General features: G+C 38.1%; 1 protein-coding gene across 2 annotated transcripts in view; it reads right to left on the bottom strand.

Moving 5' to 3' along the window:
* The window catches only part of TRIM33 (tripartite motif containing 33), a 135,491-nt gene that overhangs the window by 76,709 nt on the left and 39,751 nt on the right, over positions 1-19,031 (bottom strand). The window lies entirely within an intron of this gene.

The following is a 19,031-nucleotide window of genomic DNA, read 5'->3' as shown; positions in this document are numbered from 1 at the left end:
GAGGAAAGAGTATCGTGAAGAAAAAGGAGCGAGCAGATAAACACATTTTCACATTTGAAGTGGTATGAATTTAAAACCTTCAGAAAGCAGTTGGAGTACGATATAACCATAAAGGAGATAAGTATAAGTAACTATAGAGGCAATAACAAAGGGGGCAACTAACTCTTCTTAGAGGGAATTAGAAACGTTTTCACTGAAGAGATGACTCTTAAACACGGGTCCTGAAGAATGAATGTGCATTTACTAGTCTGCAGGAGGTTTACTGAGCAGGCCTCTGCTGCTCAAACTCTGCACATTCCCAAGAAAGGCCAGTCTTCAAAACTGACCCTAGACCCAACTCCTGGGAGATGACCTCTGAGCCTGTGAAATATTCTGCAGATAAGAGTGGTTTTTGTATGCCTGAGGCCTTCAGCCAAACTGTATCAGTTTGTCCAGATAAGTTTACACTAACAATGTGATTTATGGTGAATTCTTGTTTTGGTATGCCTAAAGCCTTGGGTAATGCTGAAATGTCTGACCTCTGGAGAGTGGAGTCCAGTTAGCTGATATTAGTCACACAGGCACCCTTACCCTTCTATCCCCGTCCCCTCCTCCCACCCAAATCCGAGGCACCAAGGCTCAGGTGAGGTTCCCTCGTTGGTAATATACTCCATGCATACTGTCAAACATCATTGCTGGAAGAATTAAGTGGGTCCCCATGCACCTCCACTTGGAGGGGACACCAAGAAGCTTGCACCTAACCTTCCCTGGACTTTGTACCATACACCTGATGATTTTAATCTGTACCTTTCGCTGTAATAAACTGCAACTGTGAGTATAACAGCTTTTATGAGTTCTGTGATTATTTCTAACTAATTAAAAAGCCTAAAGGTGGTCTTGGGGAACCCCCTACTCAGAAAAGGAGGAAACAGCATGCAAACAGAGAAAATATCTGCAAAGTTCACAAATGCAGGGAAAGAGTAGGCTATACAGATAGTAGCAAAAATATCTATGCAGTCATGCACCGCATAACGTCCGTTCGGGCAACGTCTGTCCACATATATGTCCGTGGTCCCATAAAGTTATAACAGAGTTCAGAAGAAATACTTCCAGATAGATACACTACAACATCTATAACATTATAATACAGTAACAATAATGTTTTGATGTGCATCGCAAAGTAGTACCTGTTTGTTATTATAAACTACTGCAGGTACCTCAAATTTTTAATATAATAGGCTTTACGGGAATTGGTTTGTAACTACGGGTTGTATGTAAATAGGACATTTGTAATCTGGGGACTTCCTGTAATATGGAGTTAGGACAACATCCAAACCACATGATGCCCTATTTCACAGAACGTATCCTAGGCATTAAGCAACACATGACTGTATTTACATTTGTGTACATACATACATATAAAACTGAAATATCTGCAACATCTAAATGAAGGAACATTTTTGCTGAAGGACACAAAAGATGGAGAGACATTCTATATTCTGAAATAAAAAAAACTAAAAGTATCAATTATACATGTGTAAATGTATACTTCAGTGTAGTCTCAGAAGGCGTTTTGTGAAACTCGACAAGCTGATTCTGAGGTTTGTTTTAAAGGAAAACTAGTAACAAACGTCTTACTTCAATTTTAAGGTCTTTCTTGTCCGTGAAACCAAATATTATCCATAAAAAGCCTGACCCAAACTGCAAAAGCCTGCCAGACACTGCTCTACAGCAACGTAAATTTGTCTTTCTCTTAATAGAAAAGTAGAGTTGTCAAACCATTACCTCCAAATTTAAATTTCAAGAAGTCTCATGGCTGCAGGTGGGTGATGGCCCAAATTATTAGCAGCCAGGCCAGAGATATCCTGGTATCAGTTAATTTCAGTAAAGGGGGAAAAAAAAACAAACCCATTGCCGTTGAGTCGATTCCAACTCAGAGCAACCCTACAGGACAGAATACACTGCCCCATAAGGTTTCCAAAGCTGTAATCTTTACGAAAGCAGACTGCCATATCTTTCTCCTGTGGAGTGGCTAGTGGGTTCAAACCGCCAACGTTTCAGTTAGCGGCCAAGTGTTTAACCATTGTACCACCAAGGACCCTGAAGAGGAAAAGGCAGGGTTCAATCAATCACATTAAGATTAGTCAATGGTCGACCTTCTGTACTTCTCCCTCCTTTCCCTTTATAAGCCTCATCGTACCTAGCTTCTTGAAGCCATTTGCTTTTTTCTGCAATCAAAGTGGTCTCCCTACATGCATATACAGTAACTGTTCAGAATAAGCTTTATGTTTAAATTTCAGTGAGTTTTATTTTTAACAGGTTCTTATAAATTTCTAGTTCAAGATGACAGACTGCCATTACAGTTTCTGACAACACAAATTCATCCTTTCCCCTTCCAAATCCCCATTAAAATGGTATTAAGAAATTTAAAACATAAACACACTAGTTTCGTGAGTAGCACCAGAGGTATCAAAAGCTTGTGAGCAATCATCTAAGATACAACTATTGGTCTCTATTCATCTGGAGCAAAACAGAATAAAAGAAACCAAAGACTCAAAGAAGAAACTAGTCCACAGGACTAACAGCCCACACGAACCACAGCCTCTTCTAGCCTTAGACCAGAACTAGATGGTACCCGGCTACCACTACCAATAGTTATGACCAGGGATACAACAGAAAGTCCCAGATAGAATGGGAGAAAAATGTGAAACAAAATACAAATTTCTAAAAAAGGCCAGACTTACTGGACTGATAGAGACTAGAGGAACTCCAAAACTATCATCTTAAGATACCCTATGAACATGAAAATGAAGCCACTCCCGGAGGTCACCTTTTGGCCAAGTAACATGTTGGCTTATAAAATAAACAGTAACACCCATAAGTAATGTGCTCCCTTAAACAATCAACTATATGAGACCAAAGAGTCAACATTTAACCAAAAGCAAAGATGAGAAGGCAAGGAGGGGCAGTGAAGCTAGATCAATGGAAACAGAACAAACAGAATGGCAATAATGAGAATGCTGACACACTGTGAAAATTGTAAGCAACGTCACGGAAAATTTTTATTAAAAGTGTTAAATAAGTACCTAATTTGCCACTTAAACTTTTACCTAAAACACAAAATTAAAAAAAAAAAAAAAAAAACCACTATCCAAGAAAATGGTGGTACAGGGAGAAGCAAGGCACACAAATCAGTGTACAAGTAATTCCAAGAAACTTACTTGAAAAGAATAACTAAACAGTTAACAAAAGAAACCCAGAGTACACAAGGTGGGAGGGAATACATCTAAGAAAGAATCTTATTTGCTTTAAAGATTTCTGGAGAAGCCTGAAATTCAGAAACTTCAGGCATAAAAGCAGCTCTAATGAGACACAAGGAATAAATTCAAGCCTGTAGTAAATAGCCAACTCCACTCTTAAACTGACTTCTTACATCATGCAGATTACGCAGCAGCCAGGATGCCTTAGTCCTAAGACAATATTAGGGGTTTTTTCTATTTGCTTCAGTAGTTATTAATAATTACAGGCACTCCCTGGGTTAGGAACGTCCAACTTACATACAACCCTTGGTTACAAACCAAACCCCATAAAGCCTATTATATTAAAAATTCGAGGTACATACAATGGTCTGTAATAACAAACAGACACTACTTGGTGACATGCATCAAAGCATTCTTTTTTATTATTATTACTGTATTATTACATTAAAGATGTTTTAGTGTATCTGGAAGTATTTCTTTAATGCTTTTTATGCACAGAAAGGTACACTATATACTATATACTAAGACAAACATTTGGCTAATTGACGTTAGATATGAACCATACCTGTTTCGATTTGTGTACAAATTAAAGACAGACTTAGGAATGGAACTCATTGATAATCCAGGGATTGTCTGTATATAAATATTTGCTTTAAAACGAGAACCAACTTCTAGTTAGTTTCCAAGTGAGTTCGTAAGTGAGCACACCCTTATAATTAGCGTAGACCAGATGAGTGTGCTCTTGACTCAGTCACTCAGTGCTAGCTGCCATGGTAAGTTTTGATCGTTATACAAAACTGTAACCGAGACTCCAAACCAATAATACTCCTGGAGCCAGTTTTTTCATAATGCTTCTAGAACTGATTTTATAACTTCGAAGCTCAAGTTCTGAGAGACACGTTCATGTCTTTCAAACTGGTTTCTTTTAAATGCCAACTCACTAAAATATTTCATTGGCAAGGGACGGGGGATAGGGAAAGACACACTTTTTTAAAAGGTCAAAATACAAACTAGTTTACATCTGCATGGTTAGGTTAAGCAGAATTTAGTTTCCGTAAGTTGACTGATGGGCTTCCATTTCAGATGGACAACTAAGCAAATGTGTAAAGACCACCCAAACCATAAGACAAATACAGAAATGGCTAAAATATAACAAATTAAAGTATAATTTGAAAAATACATAATTGAGCCCAAAGGCAAGAATAAGAAATTCTGAAATACCAGAAACATAATGGAACTCAAAGCCGAAGTGGTGAGGTGCTGAAACAAGTGGCCCATAAGGGTTATCAGTACTACTGGTGGAAGCAGGAAGTAAGGCAGAGCTTACAAGGTGAAAGTGAACTCCCTCCATAAAGCCATGGGGCAGACTTTAAGCACCCTACTGCTTAAAATCTTTGCCAGCCCTAGGTGCCTCCACAAGAAGTCAGAACCCTAAACAAGCTCTAATGCGTATATAGATATGTAACTAAATGCTGTCCTATCTGCACAGTATACACAGAAACTTGAAGCCAAGATAATAGATACAAGCTGAAAGCAGAACTTTACAAACACAAAACCATCTCACGAGAACAGGTCCTAACCAAGGGCACAAGGGAGACTCCCCCCAACTGAAGGTAAGTTCACAGAATAAAACTACAAAGCACGTGAGGAAAATCCAATACTATTAGAGCAGGTCACACAATAAACAAAGAAGTAACAACCTAGGAACCACAGATAATAAAGCAGTCCGAAAAAGATTTTGAATATTTTTAAATGTTCAGAGAGATAAAAGAACAAATAAAAGCTATGAAAAGTAGAAGATTTGGAAAAGAATCCATGAGAAAAATCATGATCAGTGAATAAAATCAAAATATAAGTTAAACAGTAGGCAAGAAATAAGTGAAAAAGAATCAAGATAAAAGACATCTGAAGAAATCTCATAGAATTCAGCACAGAAATGAAGACAGACTGAAACTATGAAAGAGAAGAAACCTAAAGAGCTGAATGAGAAACAAGCAGGTGTCAATCAGAATTCCAGAAGTTCATGAAGAAAATGGTATAAAGAGATAATGGCTGAAAATTTCAGAACTGAAGAAATGAACCCTCAGATTGCAAAAGCAATCCAAGTCCTCAACTGGATAAATAAAAATAAATCCACACCTGTCTATATAAAAAGGAAAATATGGATTAAAGATGGAGGATAAAAAAATCTTAACTACCAGAAACAAAAGTTCCAGTAACAGAAGACAATCAGAGAGCAAACTCATCATCAGTAAAAAAAACACAGCCCAAAAAAAGAATAGAATCTTCAGTGCTTGGAAGGAAAAACTGTCAACCATGAATTTTACATCCAGATAAAACTATTATTCAAGAGTAAGAGCAAAATACAAGTTTCAGACATAGTACTCATTCCTCTAAGAACCAGTAAAGCATTAAACTGAACCATAAAAAACTGTCAATATTAGATCACTTTCCAACTACAAATACATCAAGTTTATATGGTTTGACCTAATGTTTTAAAAAAACAGAAAAGTACTTAGAGGAGAAATGCAAAAAATAACAAGCAAAGATATCAATAAAACATGTTAACCATCCAGGATACTTCACTGGTTTCAGCCCTTCGGAAGCAAGGAAGAATGAAGAAAACTAAAGATACAAGGGAAAGATTAGTCCAAAGGACTGATGGTCCACATCTACCACGGCCTCCACCAGGCTGAGTCCAGTACAACTAGACAGTACCTGGCTACCACCACTGACTGCTCTGACAGGGATCACAACAGAGGGCACCGGACAGAGCTGGAGAAAATTTCAGAACAAAATTCTAACTCAAAAAGAAAGAGCAGACTTGCTGGTTTGACAGAGACTGGAGAAACCCTGAAAGAATGGCCCCCTCAGTAATGAAGTCACTCCTGAGATTCACCCTTCAGCCAAAGATTGGACAGGCTCATAAGACAAAACGAGACTAAAGGGGTACACCAGCCCTGGAGCAAGGACTAGAGGACAAGAGCGGACAGGAAAGCTGGTAACAGGGAACACAAGGTTGAGAAGGGAGAGTGTAAACATGTTGTGGGGTTGTTAATCAATGTCATAAAACAATAGGTATACTTAAAAAAAAAAAAGCGTTAAGTCTAAATATGAAGTGACTAAAAATAAATACAGATATAAACATTAATTTGGGAGGTTTAAAAAAGATAAAATTGAAATACCAAACTACAATAACCTATTCTATTATAAACAAACTTCAGCTTTAGAAAAATCATTCTAGTCAGAGTATGAGGAATGAACTAAGAGACTAAAAGATCAATTAAAAATACATTAAAACCTTTCCTTAACACAATTAAGTGGGGACCTTAAAATTCAATCATGTGAAACGCAGAGTCAAGTTGTTAGAAGTGAAATAAACTATGCGAGCCTGCTCAGCCAGCCAATAACAAGCTTCAGAGTTAAGACTGCAGTTTGGTGCCAAACTGAAGCTACTGCTCTGAGGACCAAATTTTGAGGACAACTATTCTAAGACATCTGGAATAATTCCAGAAAAATGGTGTTGGCACCACTTTTGCAGTCTGAGTCACAAAAATTGGCTCAAGAGACTACTGAGGACACAGGAACTCTCCACAACCCTACATCCCTGGTCTGCAGTTTCCTAACCCAACCTTGCCTTCCCCTGCTCTTCTCCCCTCACCCCAACAGGAATTTCAACCTGCTCCTGTTTGAAAATGAGTAATATGCTGAGTACAGGGACCAATCATGATGAAATTATACCTAAATTTGTACTAATACAGAGTTTTACTGTAAGATCAGTTATACTTTTTGAGAAACTAACATGTATTAATTCATCTAATCCTCGTAACATTTAATCCTCTGTGAAGTTCAATCACTATCCCCACATTAAAGATGAGAAAACTGAGTTTCAGAGAAATCAAGTAATTTTCTCAAGATCATAAGAGCATGTATATAGGAGGCCAAGATCAGAATCCAAAATGTCTGGGTCTATGGCCCATGCTTTTAAGAACTATGCTATACTAGCTTACAAATTAAGAGACTAGAATCTCTGGGTGATGCAAACTGCTATCATACTCAGCTGCTAACTGAAAGGATGGCAGTGGGAGTCCACCCAGAGGCATCTCAGAAGAAAGGCCGGGCAACTGATGTCTGAAAAATCAGCCACTAGAAACCCTATGGAGCACAGTTCTCTAACACACGTTGGGTTATCATGAATTGGAATCAACTCAACAGCAACTTGTTAGAAGTAAATTAGAGTCACTAGGTGGTACTAATGGTTAACATGCTCAGCTGCCAAACAAAAGGTTGGCAGTTGGAGTCCATTCAGAGGCACCTTGGAAGAAAAGGCCTGGCAATCTACTTCTGAAATATCAGCCACTGAAAACCCAATGGAGTCCAGAAATAAACACATCCATCGTCAACTGATTTTTGACAAGGGTGCTGAGGCCATTTGACGAAAAAGGAAGAGCCTCTTCAATAAATGGTGCTGGAAAATTGGATTTCTACATGCAGAAGAATAAATTGGGATCCAAGTCTCATATAACACACAAAAAAAAAAAATTCAAAATGGATTAAGGACCTAAATGTGAAAACTAAAACCATAAAATTCTCAGAATACAGGGGTATGGATGTCAGGCCTTGCTTTTAACAACGGCTTATCTGACATAATAACCAAATGATTAGTGGTTACCAGGGGCAAAAGAGAAGGAGAAAGGGAGAATCACTGTTTGGGAAGCAATGAGTTTTTGTTTATGGTGATGGAAAATCTGACCTCAATTAAGTGTTAACAGTTACACAACATGATTAATGTAATTGATATCTCTAAGCTGTGTACCTGAAAAAGGTTGACTTGTTAAATGCTACGTTATATATATCATCACAACAACCCAGAAAACAAAGAGCAGTTGCTCAGGCTGTTTATGTAGTACTCAACACCTCATGAGATTTGTTTTCCTGGTTTAGAGATTTAAGGAAACGGCTTCATGGGACAACCCAGTCAACTGGTCTAATATTGTTTTTAGTGTTTCTGTTCTACCTTCTAGACTTGTTAGAAGTTTGAGAGTGGCCATCTAAGGTACAATTGGTCTCTATTTCAATGGAGCAGCAGATGGAGGAGAGACATGAAAAGGCAGAGGAACTGGAATGCATGTCTAACTGCCTCCCAGAACAACTGCCTCCCTTGCCATGAGACCAGAAAACTGAAGAGTTCTTTACATTACAGAGCTTTTTACCATTACAGAATGTTTTGATCAAAGTTTCTAGAGAAGAATCCTGATAAAAAGGGTGGGAGGAGCGTGGTGAATGTGGTACAGAATTTCAAATTCTCATGGAATCCAGACTTTCTGGAGCCATTGAGGCTGGATACCAAAAACCAAACCCATTGTGTTGAGCTGGCTTCAACTCATAGTGACCCTATAGTAGAGAAGAACTGCACCATAGGGTTTCCAAGGCTGTAAATTTTTATGGAAGCAGACTGTCACATCTCTCTCCCACAGAGTGGCTAGAGTGGCTGGTAGGTTCAAACTGCTGACCTTTCTTTTGGCAGCCAAGCGCTTAGCCACTGCATCACCAGGGCTCCTGAGGCTGGATAACCAGCTCCCCCCCAAAAAACTACTGACCTGAGATAATCTTTAAACCTTAAACCAAAACTATCCCTGAAGTCATCTTTAAACCAGCAATAGTTCAGCCTAGTAAGTAAAGAATGTCTGCCTTGAGCACTATGCTCTTTTAAAGAATTATCTATATGGCATCAAACTGACTAGAGCAACTTGAAAGTTTAGTTGAGAAACTTAGGGAGCAGTGAGTTTATCTTAACAGTTGTGGAATAACTTGGAAAATGATAGCTAGAATGGTTGTACAACTTGACAAATATAAATGTCACTGAATTGTACATGCAGAAATTGTTGAACTGCTGTGTGTTTTGATGTGTAAATTTTCACCAAAAAAATAAATAAAACATAATTAAAAGAAAAGAAAAATTCTATGGAACACAGTCTACTCTGACATACACAGGGTTACCATTAGTCAAACAGCAACTGGTTAATTAAAAGGCTGGTCCATCAGTAACAAAATAAGAGACTGAACTAAGGCAATCATAACAGAAATGTGGAGGATAAATTAGAGATAATGAGACAGAATAGACTGGAGTTACTGAATGGCTGTATTATGACAGAAAGAGAAAAGTTAAGGCAAAGGAAGAAACTAGAGATTCTAGATAATTCTCAAGTTTCTGCTGTGGGTAACTCATGAATAACACAACTCCTCAAAATGAAAGAAAAAAAAGTTTTAGCCAGAATGTAATAAGTAAGCTTTGGCTAGATCATATTTAACTAGTATCATTCCAGAGCTAAAGAGTGTGGAGAAAATCACTGGCATATCAGTCGTAGTTGAAATCTTAAGTGCAGTTACGATTACTGAAGAAGAAAGGGATCAAGGACAGTACACTTGGGTATACCAATATTTACGGGTGCGGTACAGTGAATTACTTAATACAGCCCTTCTAGCCATAGTTTTTATGACTTCCACAAAATGACTGGGTGGGACTATGGAAATACGGTGTTTGTGGCCCACCAAGAGGATTGGTCAGCCAGCCCAGAATGCAACTAAGGTGCATGGAACCCCTGTGGCAGTGGGACCATGCAAATATAGTGTATGGCACCCTAATGAGGGGACTGGTAAGTTCTGCCATCCCGCTAGGCTTAAAAAAGAGAGCCAATCCCAGAGTGAGGGAGGGAATCTCTTCGCCACCAATAAAGAAGAGACAGGAGCAGAGGGTGTCCCTTGGACTCGAGATCCATGCACTAAGAACCTCCTAGACCCAGAAGACAGAGAGAGCTGTAACACCGGAGACAGTGCAAGACGGTGAGAAGCAGTGGCAGAGAAACAGCCGTGGTAGAACCAGGAGATTGGCACGGGATGGCACAGTGGGCTTCCCAGGCCATGGGAGCAAGGGGATTACAGTGTGCGTGCCAATCATAGACCGAGAGAGCTGAGCACCTTCCAGTGGGGGACTTCTGGAGGAATGCGGTATTTCTGGGCCCTTGTCAGCAGAGCTAGGCTTGCTGATGGAGCTGGGCTTGCCGATCCGTGGAGTAAGAGAGCTGAGTGCCTTTGGGCCGATGCTTCCTGGTGGACTGTAGTGCCCCTGGCATTTACTGGCAGAGCTAAAGAGCTTTGTAACATTTGCCCGAGCAGGGCAAAGGCTGGGCCAAGGGCCAGAGAGAGGCTGTCTGCAGGCATGGCTGAGAAGAGGCTGTTCTAATCAAAGAACTGTATCCTGAGTTGTTTCTCATCCTGAATTGTAACCTGTTACTCCCCTGATAAACCCCATAATTGAGTATGGTCTGTGACTTTTGTGTGGCCATGCCACAAATTATTGAACCCAGGAGAGAAGTAAAGAATGCTATGGGAGGGACAGCTGATGTCAAAATTGGTAAAAAAGAAAGAAGGTTGGAGAGTGGAGGTATGTCTGACTTCCACTTCACAGGAATAAGCCTTGGGCTCTGGATGCTGATAATGATTCTCCTCCCCCCTTGTGAAGTTAGAGGAGGTGTGACACTGCCACCACACCATTTTTACAATGGGTGAAGTAAAAGAAAAAGCTCTCAGGTTTAGGAGACACCTTTCACTTTCCCTTCTTTAAAAATAAACAAACCCATTGCCGTCAAGTCGATCTCGACTCATAGCAACCCTGTAGGACAGAGCAGAAATGCCCCAGAGAGTTTCCAAGGAGTGCCTGGTGGATCTGAACCGCTGACCTCTTGGTTAGCAGCTGTAGCACTTAACCACTACGCCACCAGGGTTTCAGGGTCCCTTCTTTAATCTCCTCTAAATCCTAGGGGATGCTGACAAGCTAGATATAAGGTAATTCACAAATATTTTGAGGAGTGAAAAAGAGAGGGCTCAGGCTGGGTGTACATGCATGTGTGCCTGCCTATGTGAGAAATCTTGCACAGAATTAGTTATTCTCTCTCTCTCTCTAAGAGAGGAGCGGAAATGGGAAAGCAAAGGCCCAGAGGAACCTGGGGCCATCACCATGAAGACCCAGGATTCCATGGCTACCTGGGTCAAGTGCATCTACTTAGTAGGTTTTCTGAATTTTTCACTGATAGGCTCAATCAATCAGTCCCTGGACCATGAGAGGACTGCCTCTCCAGCCCTAGCTGTACTAGCTGAATGGGTGAAGAGTGAAGCTCTGCCTCTTCTTGGAATGAAGTCTCTAATTACAACGAATTCAGTACAGGCTAGAAGAAACAAGGTTTATCATGTCTTTCGTGGTCTACAGGTTTGCTACTACCCAATAACCATAACACAACTCCCAAACGTGACCACGCCAAGGGAGCTACGCCCATGAATAGACAAAGAACAAGTATATCCCACTGGAGGAGGTTCAATAACTTGAAGCAGACCAAGCTGAACAATCAGAACAAGGTGGCTCCTACTGAAGCAGAACTAATGGAAGCAAAAGAAAAGAACGTGAGTTTAAAAAAAAGGGGGAGAAAGAATTCTCACAGAAATGTAATTAAAGCACGTGTTATAGAAAATCAAGGGGGATACTGGATTAAAGTAATATCGTGTCTATAGTGTAAAAATTAATTCAAGAACTGAAAAAAAGGCAACTACTACAAAGCAATTCATATTCTGGAAGATGAAATTAATAAACACACCTAAAAACAAAGGCTGAGGAAAAAAAAGAATAAACAAACCTGGCCAAACCCAATGCCGTCGAGTCAATTCTGATTCATAGTGATCCTAAATGACAGAGTAAAACTGTCCCATAGGGTCTCGAAGACTGTAAATCTTTACAGAAACAGACTGTCACATCTTTCTCCCATGGAGTGGCTGGTGGTTTCGGACCATCAACCTTTCGGTTAACAGGCGAGCAATTAACCACTGTGCCACAAAGGTTTTTTGGATAAACAAATATAACAGTAAATGCAAAGGAAGCAAACAAAAAAAAAAAGTGAGAACAATATTAAAAAATATATAAATCTGATTTCAGGACAAACAGCATTAAATAGGACAACTAAAACCCAAAACCAAACCACTGCCGTCAAGTTGATTCCAACTCATACCAACTACAGAGTAGAACTGCCCTATATAGGAATCCAAGGAGCACCTGCCTGGTGGATTCAAACTGCCAACCTTTTGGTTAGCAGCCCAACTCTTAACCACTAAGCCACCAGAGTTTCCAAATAGGACAAAGAAAAATAATATTAATGATGAAGGGTACAATACACACAGTCACATAAGTTTTTATGCAACAAAAAAATAAGCCACTAAAAACAAAAAGCAAAAACTCTGAAAATTCAGAAACTTTATATTAAAAAGAAAAACTTAATAGATGACAAGCTCACATTTCCTTATCAAAATTCTGAACTGCAAAAAGTTCTGGGGAAAAAAAGGTTCCAGATTTTTTTTTTTTTTTTCCCAAAAGGTTGGCTTTTAAAAGATGAAAACAACCTGACCTGAACTGGCAGGAAGCTATACTCTTTAGTTACACTAGTTAGTGTGAATATTCCTGAAGAAATGTTGAAGTATTTGATTACAGGACACTACTCCCGGACACTGCTGGAAGGTTAAGCACTATCTTGCCTTTTTAAAATGTGAATATTTATGCATCCCCAAAAAACTGGTCCCAGGCTGAATATGTAAATGGAATTTTAAAACTTAAAAAAAGAAGTATTTTTTGTTTTTCTATGTTGACAAAACTTTAATCATGTAACTTTGCCATGGTAGAAAAAATATTTTTTTTTTAATTAAAACTTTTACTAAACAGACTATATAGCAATGATTACATAACCTTTCTTTTAAAAAAAAAGAAAAATATAGCCTCCTCCACGAAAAAAATGAAATGCTTGCTAATTAAGTCTTCTAGTTCAAAAATGAAAATTTAAAAGTGGAATTTCTGCAAATTAAAAAAACCAAAAACATTTTATAACAATGCATGTTATCTCATAACAAAGCATTACAAAACAAAATACAAACTGAGGAAAATATTTATTTGGTCTTTGTGATAATATAATATTAATGAACTTCATATTACCCTTCAAAAACATACTAAGTTATACCTAAACTGTCGAAAGTCAAAGACAAGAAAATCTTGAAAGCAGCAAGAGAAAAATAACTCGTACAAGGGAAAACCAAGATTTAACAGTGGACTTCTCATCAGAATCGACAGAGGTCAGAAAACAATGGGATGACACACTCAAAGTAGTGAAATAAAATAGCAACCACAAATTACTTATATAGCAAAATCAGCCTACAAAAATGAAGCAAAAGTATCTCCAGATAAAGGTAGACTGAGGAAATTTATTGCTAACAGACCTGCCTTCTTTGGGCTGAAAAAAGTGACATGAGACAGTAACATGAAAACACATAAATAAAGAGCACTGGTAAAGGTAATTATACAGGTAAATGTAAAAGACTTCAAGTCAACATCTGTTGTAACAGACAAACAAGGACATTCTACAACAACAAAAAAGGTCAATTTATCAAGAAGATATAATAATTATAAATATTTCAAAAATAAATAAATAAAACTGTTGCTGCTGAGTTGATTCCAAATCATAGTGGCCCTACAGGACACAGTAGAACTGCCTCACAGGGTTTCCAAAGAGCAGCTGGTGAATTTGAACCACTGACCTTTTGGTTAGCAGCTAAGCTATTAACCACTGAGCTACCAGGATTCCACTATAAATATTAATACGCCTAATATCAGAGCACTGAAATACATCATTACTGAAAAAATTCAAAAGAAATAGTTCTATAATAATAATGGGAGGCTTCAATACACCACTCTCAATAATAAACAGAACATCTAGAAAGATCAGTAAGGAAACAGATGATGTGACTGACATGATAAACCAACTAAACCTAACACATATATAGAAGACTCTACCCAACAACAGCACAATATACATTCTTCTTCAGTACACATGGATCAATTCTCCAGAATAGACTTACATGTTAGGTCACAAAGCAAGTCTCAACAAATTTTTTAAAAAACTGAAATTATACAAAGTTATTTTCCTCAACTACAGTGGTATGCGATTAGAAAGTAATAACAAAGAAAAATAGAAAATATATATAAATATGGAAATTAATCAATGGATCAAGGAAAAATCAAAAGGGAAATCGAAATATTTAGAGACGAATGAAAATGGAAGCACAAGATGCTAAAAGTTACAGAACTCAGTGAAAACAGTGCTCAGAAGGAGATTTATAAATGCTTATAACAAAAAAATAAAGAACACAAATCAAAAACCTAACTGAAAACCTTCAGGAACTAGAAAAAAGAACAAACCAAACCCAAACCAACCAGAAGGAATGAGGTAACAAAGATCAGAGAAGACATAAAATAGAGAATTAAAAAAAGGACTAAAAAAGGGGGGAAAAAAAAAAATCAATGAACGCAGTTTTTGTTTTTTTTTTTTTAAAAGAAAAAAATCAACAAACTTTTAGCAAGACTAACAAAGAAAAAAAGGGACAAGGTGCAGATATCTAAAATTAGAAAGCAGAGTGAAGACATTACCACTGACCCTACCAAAATAAAAAATGATCATAAAAGAATATGATGAACAAGTATATGCCAACAAATTACATTAATATAGATAAAATGAATGAATTCCTAGAAAAACAAAAACTTCCCACATTAACTCAAAAAGAAATACAAGATCTCAACAGACACATAACTGAAGAAATCAAAAAAAACTAATCAAAAACCTCCCCACAAAGAAAAGTCCAGGACACGACAGATTCACTGGGTAATTATGTGAAACATTTAAAGAAGTGGTGCCCATCCTTACTAAAATTTTCTACATAACATAAGAGGAAGGAATACTCCCTAATTCATTCTATGAGGCTAACATTACCCTAATACATTTAAAAAAAAAAGACAAGAAAACTACAAATATCCCTGATGAATACAGATGTAAAATCTTCAACAAAATATCAGCAAACCAAATTCAAAACGTATTAAAAGGATTCAATACCATAATCAAGTAGGGTTTATCCCAAGAACGTAAGTAGTTGAACATCAGAAAATCCATCACATTAATAGAACAAAGGAAAAGAATCACAAAATCATCTCAAAAGACAGAGAAGGCCTTTGACAAAATCTAACACCTTTCATAATAAAAGCACTCAACAAGATAGGAATAGAAGGAAAATTCTCCTATTTGATTCTTTTTTTAATGTATTAAGAATATCATACTCAATGGAAAAAGACTGAGAGCTTTCCCTTTAAGGAGCCACCTGGTGGTGTGGTGGTTAAGAGCTATGGCTGCTAACCAAAAGGTTGGCAGTTTGAATCCACCAGGCGCTCCTTGGAAACCCCTATGGGGCAGTTCTACTCTGTTCTATAGGGTTGCTAGGAGTCGGATTCGACTTGACAGCACCTAAAAACAACAAATTTGGTAAGATATTAAGCTATCTCTTTTCACAGATGCTATGATCCTATATATATAAAACCGCAAGGAATCCACAAGAAAGCTTTATCAGACAAAGGTTTAAGAACCGGAATACATAGAGAACTTAACAAAAAAGGCCAACTCAATAGAAAATGGCCAAAAGACTTCAACAGACATTTCAACAAAGAAGATATACATAAATGGCTAACAAGCCTTTGAAAAGATGTTCAACTTAATTAGAAATTATGGAAATGCAAATCAATGTTCACTGCAGCACTATTCACAATAGCAAAAAGGTACAACAGCCTAAGTTCCCATCAACAGATGAATAAACAAAATGTGATATACGCATACAAATGAATATTACTCAGTCCTGATACATGCTACAACATGAATGAACCATGAAGACATTACGCTCAATGAAATCAATCACAAAAAAGAAAAATACCGTGTGTTTTCATTTACATGAACTATCTAGAAGAGGTAAACATATAGACAATCAAAGTGTAATTGTGGTTACCAGGGGCAGGAAGGAGGAGGGAGATGTTACAATTTTAAAAGCACTGAGTTTCTGTTTATGATGATGGAAATTTTGGCAAGGGATATTGGTGCTAGTTACACAACAAGATTGATTGATATAATTGCTACCAATGAACTGTCAACATGTAAAATGTTAAAATGGCAAGTGGTATTTTACATTTTTAGAGAAAGTTTTAAAAATGCAAAGAGATAGATAAACAACCTGGGATACATCCATACAATGGAGAATAACTCAGGGATAAAAAGGAATGCCTCCCATGTCTGTCAGTCTGTCATACTGTGGGGGCCTGCATGTTGCTGTGATGCTGGAAGCTATGCCACCAGTATTCAAATACCAGCAGAGTCACCAATGGTGGACATGTTTCAGCTGAGGTTCCAGACTAAGACAGGCTAGGAATGGCTGGTGGTCTACTTCTGAAAATAATTAGCCAGTGAAAACCTTATGAACAGCAGTGAAACACTGAGAGTGCCAGAAGATGAGCCCCTCGGGTTGGAGGAGACTCAAAATATGGCTGGGGAGGAGCTGCCTCCTGAAAGTAGAGTTGACTTTAATGACATGGATGGAGTCAAGCTTTCAGGACCTTCATCTGCTGGTATGGCACAACTCAAAATGAGAAGAAACAGCTGCAAACATCCATTAAAAATAGGAGTGTGGAATGTACAAAGTATGACTCTAGGAAAACTGAAGTCAAAAATGAAATGGAATGCATAAATATTGATATCCTAGGCATGGGTGAGCTGAAATGGACTAGTATTGGCCATTTGGAATCAGACAATCATATGATCTACTGCACTAAAAAAAAAAAGCACTAGGAATGACAAATTGAAGAGGAATGGCATCCCATTCATCATAAAAATTAAAAAAAAAAAATTCAAGAGCTATCCTGATGTATGACGCTGTCAGTAATAGAATTATACCCATATGCCTACAAGGAAGACCAGTTAATGCGACTATTATTCAAATTTACATGCCAACCACTAAGGCCAAAGATGAAGAAAATGAAGATTTTTACCAACTTCTGCAGTCTGAAATGGATCAAAAATGCAATCAAGATGCATTGATAATTACCGGTGATTGGAACCCGAGAGTTGGAAACAAAGAAGGAGGCTTGGTAGTTGGAAAAAACAGCCTTGGTGAAAGAAACACCAGAGAACACATGATAGAATTTTTCAACTCCAACAACTTCTTCATTGCAAATACCTTTTCTCACCAACATAAACGGCGACTATACACATGGACCTCACCAGATGGAATACACAGGAATCAAATCGACTACATCTGTGGAAAGAGATGATGGAAAAGCGCAATACCATCAGTCAGAATAAGGCCAGGGGCTGACTGTGGAGGACCATCAAATGCTCCTATGCAAGTTCAAGCTGAAGCTGAAGAAAATTAAAACAAGTCTAAGACAGCCAAAGTACAACCTTGGGTATAGCCCACCTGAATTTAGAGACCATCTCAAGAATAGATTTGCCTCATTAAACACTAATGACCAAAGACCAGAAGAGCTGTGGAAGGACATCATATATACATACTAAAAAGACAGGAAAGGAAGAAAAGACCAAAATGGATGTCAGAAGAGACTCTGAAACTTGCTCTTTAGGAATAAACACTGTAGTAAAAAGGCTGAACAGAAGATTTCAAAGGGCGGCTGGAGAAGACAAAGTATTATAATGAAATGTGCAAAAAACGGGAGGTAGAAAACCAAAAGGGAAGAACACACTTGGCACTTTTCAAGCTGAAAGAACTGTAGAAAAAATTCAAGCCTTGAGTTGCAATACTGAAAGATTCCATGGGAAAGATATTAAATGATGCACGTAGCATCAAAAGAAGATGGAAGGGACACACAGAGGCACTGTACCAAAAAAGAACTGGTCGACATTCAACCTTTTAAGGAGGTAGCATATGATGAAGAATCAATGGTACTGAAGGAAGCGGTCCAAGTTGCACTGCAAGCACTGGCGAAAAACAAGGCTCCAAGAACTGACAGAATACCAATTGAGATGCTTCAACAAACGGACGCAGTGCTGGAAGCACTCACTCGTCTATGTCAAGAAATTTGGCAGACAGCTACCTGGCCAACCAACTGGCAGAAATCCATATTTGTACCCATTCCAAAGAAAGGTGATCCAACCGAATGTGGAAATTATCCAACAATATCATTAATATCACAAGCAAGTAAAATTTTGCTGAAGATCATTCAAAAGCGGTTGCAGCAGTACATCGACAGGGAACTGACAGAAATTCAAGCAGGATTCAGAAGAGGACACGGAACCAAGGATATCATTGTTGATGTCAGATGGATTATGGGTGAAAGCAGGGAATACCAGAAAACCGCTTACCTGTGTTTTACTGACTATGCAAAGGCATTTGACTGTGTGGATCATGACAAACTACGGATAATATCGCAAAGAATGGGAATTCCAGAATGCTTAATTGTGCTTATGCGGAACCTGTACATAGAACAAAAGCCAGTCAATTGAACAGAACAAGGCAATACTGCATGGTTTAAAATTAGGAAAGGTGTGCATCAGGGTTGTATACTTTCACCATACTTATTCAATCTGTATGCTGAGCAAATAATCTGAGAAGCTGGACTATGTGAAGAGAACGCAGCATCAACACTGGAGGAAGACTCATTAACAATCTGCTATATGCAGATGACACAACCTTGCTTGCTGAACTCAAAGAAGACTTGAAGCACTTACTAATGAAGATCAAAGACTATAAATTTCAGTATGGACTGCACTCAACATAAAGAAAACAAAAATTCTTAGAACTGGACCAATAAGCAACATAATGATAAACAGAGAAAAGACTGAAGTTGTCAAGGATTTCATTTTACTTAGATTCACCATC

The sequence above is a fragment of the Elephas maximus genome, chromosome 3 (genome assembly GCF_024166365.1).
Source record: "Elephas maximus indicus isolate mEleMax1 chromosome 3, mEleMax1 primary haplotype, whole genome shotgun sequence".
NCBI classification, from domain to species: Eukaryota; Metazoa; Chordata; class Mammalia; order Proboscidea; family Elephantidae; genus Elephas; species Elephas maximus.
This window is presented reverse-complemented; position numbering and strand designations above follow the sequence as displayed.